A 3,402-nucleotide genomic window follows, 5' to 3' on the forward strand; every position below is an offset into this window, starting at 1 on the left:
CAGACTGACCTGTGGAGTTTTTACCATAGAAGCACTCATTACTCTTTTTGATGTTTTTCTTCCACTCTCAAATATTGTAACACTTCTTGAAATTTCACCACAGGGTTTGAAAAATATAAAGATGAAATTAAAACAACTCCATTATGTACAAAACTAGATGACATAAATGCATTAAAAGAAAACGTATACAAGGAATCTTGTCAACGTTTCTTCAGACATGAGAGCATGGAGTGACAAATTTCGTGTGGAAAGGAATATATTTATAATCCGAGGGCTCTCTCTAACATCAGCCAGCACCGAGCACAAATGGAAAGCACATACATACGTGCTGTAAACACGATTACTCAGAGCTATTTCTGAGAACTTAAATTCCTGCATCTAGAGTCAAGGACAAATGGCAAGTGGCTACCTTGACTGATGCCTCCAATTGAATCAGACTCTTTTATAAGACTCCACTTCATTTTACCAGGTAGATACAGTATATACACATTTTCCTTGTGTGTCTATTGTCTTGGAGTACAAAGATTCTATCTGCCAAATATGCCTTTTGCAAAATAAAATGTTGTCAGATTTAGTTACAATTTTATCATCATCTAAGAAGGCTTTCAATTTTTCATGAGATAAAACTTATATTTCCAACTTACCTCTCCTTTCAATATAGTCCTGTTTTCTAACTCCCATGCACACCTTTGTATGTATTGATCTGGATCCCTTGACATCCATATGAATGCACTGGAATATTATAATTGAAAGCCAGAGATGTCTTTAATTATAATTTACTTATGTAACAACTTTAAGCCAGTTTTTTCTCCACTTTTTTAATGATGTGGTAAATGTTTCTTATAATTCAAGGAATTTGTATGATGATGCATCTACATGTTACAGACCCACATGCAGAATCATAACAGGAGTGGTATATCAGGTCCCAGGACCATAAGAAATATGTTTTATGATGGTCAATCTTTGACAACCCTTGTGAAAATTATCATGACCACAGTATCAGCAACAATTCAGCACTTTTTATGTATTACATTGACCTTACATTTTTCTCATGCCAAATATTTCTCTTGGCATGCAACCATTATATGTATGGTTTCTTTCTACACCCCTGACTCAGTAGTTTAGATTGTCACTGGGAAAAAATCAGATGATCAAGTGTCATAAAAAGTCATGTAAAATTAATGAGAATTGATAAGAAAAATGATTTCCTAGGAACAAGTGAATACATAAACTTTCTATGTCATAACACCAAGACAGGCAAAAATCAAGTGTGGAAATCCAGTCCTTCAGTTTCCTTCTAATACTGTCTGATGAGTCAACAGATGGAGTACTGAATTCACAAATTTCTTTATAAAATCCCACAATGATCTTGCACAGAGAGATGTGCAGAATACAGAAAGAGAGTGTGTTATAGTCACATACAAAGGTGACTTTACCTGGATCCAAAAGCAAATGAACATAGAAATATGCACAAAGAAAATAACAGTCCAGTTGCTTTGAATGCTAAGCCAGAATGCCATGGTCTTCTAGTATTCCAGAGTCCCTGTATCTGAACACTACACATTGCTCTTTAGTTTAACTGCTTTAAAATATTTATGATGAATCAAATGACAATAAACTTTGACTGGAAGGCTCAAAAGTGTGGATTTGTGTGTATTCTGAATCAGGTATGTATTTGAATAAATATCAGTTCCAAGTTTTAAAGTAGAAGCCCTAGTGTTCATGATGACTTCATTGAGAAAGTATGCAAAACCATGGTTTATTCTTTGCATTCTTGAATGAGCTCTTGTTCAGTATCCATAAAATGGAAGATGTACTTTTCCCATTATACACCTAGACAAAATAATTCCAGGCTAGACACCATTTCATGAATTTATTATTGAACCTAAAGCCCAGCATCTATCACTGGAGCAGGAATTTATGTTCTGTTCCTCATAGAAATGACAATACTCAGCCTGTATGTCACAGACACGAATCATAAAGTGTCATGCTTTGAAAAAATGTCCTGATTATTCCCTGAAAATTTATGCATTCCTATGCCCATGGTTTTTTACCCCCTTGATGCTTTCATCAAATGAGTTCTACATTTTATAAATTTATGAGAGGATATTTTTTCTATGCCTCTCGAAATTCTGTTGTGTATGAATTCCTGTCAGTATATTTTCTCTCACTTGAACTATGGATTATCCTCTTTTTATGCACATTATGTTTATTTGAATATTTATCAAGAAAAATCCTGATAGAGTAATCACATTTTCTGTTTTCTTTGCTGTTGCCAATATTACTATTTGCAACAATAATCAACTATAATTTAGATGTGTGACATCTAAATCCCCTATTGCTTGCACTTTCAAGTGAGTGGCCTTTGCATATGAAATGCTTGCCCAGTTACCATCTCTTCATTCTCTGTCTCTTCTCTTGTTATTAATTCTTTCAGCCTATCCTTGTGTTTCATGTATGTTCTGAGGCAGGATTTGGGTGAGAACCCATGGTTTTAATAAATTGATAATTCCATGTGACTGGCACATGACAGTATGTGTTTCCATACACCCACTCCCTCCTGTTTTTAGAGCCTTGCTTTTTTCTCCACTGATGACTTGTTACTCAGGACTCTCTGAATTGGCAGTAACTTATAGCAATTGCAATACTAACTAATAGTTAATATGTAAAATGTTAAGTTTTAAAATTTTGTGTATATATGTGTAATCTCTGTGGGTCCATACATGTATGTGCCTGTGGAGGCTAGGCACACAGTCCACTTCAGATACACTAGGGCAGGAGTTACAGGGAGCCTGGAGGTACACAGAATAATGCGGGGGCTTGAACTATGGTCTTCTGAAGAGCAAGGGGCACTTTAAGCACTCTTATCTTTCCAGACTCAAGAGTGAGTCCTAGGTCTGATCCCTGGAACTTAGAAAAAATATTTTTTGAGATCATTTTCTCCAAAATTACAGATCCTTATTTTAACACTTTGGGAATTCTAGACATTGTCTTTCCACTTCCCACTTTTCTGCATCATGATGTTCCTGTCTTTTAGGATCATGGAATGAACTACACACAGGAAGTTCAGGTGAATGTTTGCAGCTCTGAGAATTACATCAACTGAAGACACATTACACTTCTGGTTGGAAATGATGTTTGTAAAAGGATCAGTGTCCCTTAAGTTTCAAATTCCCATACTTTAAGACATTGACGAAACATTCATGCTTTCAAACAAGCTTAGTGTTTATTGAATGTGTTTATTATCTAAATATTTCAAAGTGGTAAGGGGAGATGCAAAGATGGGTGGTGGTGGGACAACGTGGAAGAACATCTCTGGAAACAGCTACCAGTACCACGGTGTGCAACTTGGGACAGGATATATGGGAGAAACATAACAAAGAATAAGTCTTCTTCACAAGA

At 35.6% G+C, this 3,402-nt stretch overlaps 3 protein-coding genes and 1 pseudogene across 26 annotated transcripts in view; 1 reads left to right on the forward strand and 3 right to left on the reverse strand.

The window, feature by feature from the left end:
• Nucleotides 1-3,402, forward strand: part of LOC127681600 (oocyte zinc finger protein XlCOF6-like) — a 1,434,619-nt gene that overhangs the window by 810,166 nt on the left and 621,051 nt on the right. The gene's annotated exons all lie outside the window — the stretch shown is intronic.
• The window catches only part of LOC127681615 (oocyte zinc finger protein XlCOF6-like), a 988,257-nt gene that overhangs the window by 751,628 nt on the left and 233,227 nt on the right, over nucleotides 1-3,402 (reverse strand). The gene's annotated exons all lie outside the window — the stretch shown is intronic.
• LOC127681617 (oocyte zinc finger protein XlCOF6-like) overlaps nucleotides 1-3,402 on the reverse strand; it is a 1,149,846-nt gene that overhangs the window by 658,773 nt on the left and 487,671 nt on the right. The window lies entirely within an intron of this gene.
• LOC127679735 (zinc finger protein 665-like) overlaps nucleotides 1-3,402 on the reverse strand; it is a 350,610-nt pseudogene that overhangs the window by 255,145 nt on the left and 92,063 nt on the right.

The sequence above is a fragment of the Apodemus sylvaticus genome, chromosome 3, assembly GCF_947179515.1.
Source record: "Apodemus sylvaticus chromosome 3, mApoSyl1.1, whole genome shotgun sequence".
Lineage (NCBI taxonomy): Eukaryota > Metazoa > Chordata > Mammalia > Rodentia > Muridae > Apodemus > Apodemus sylvaticus.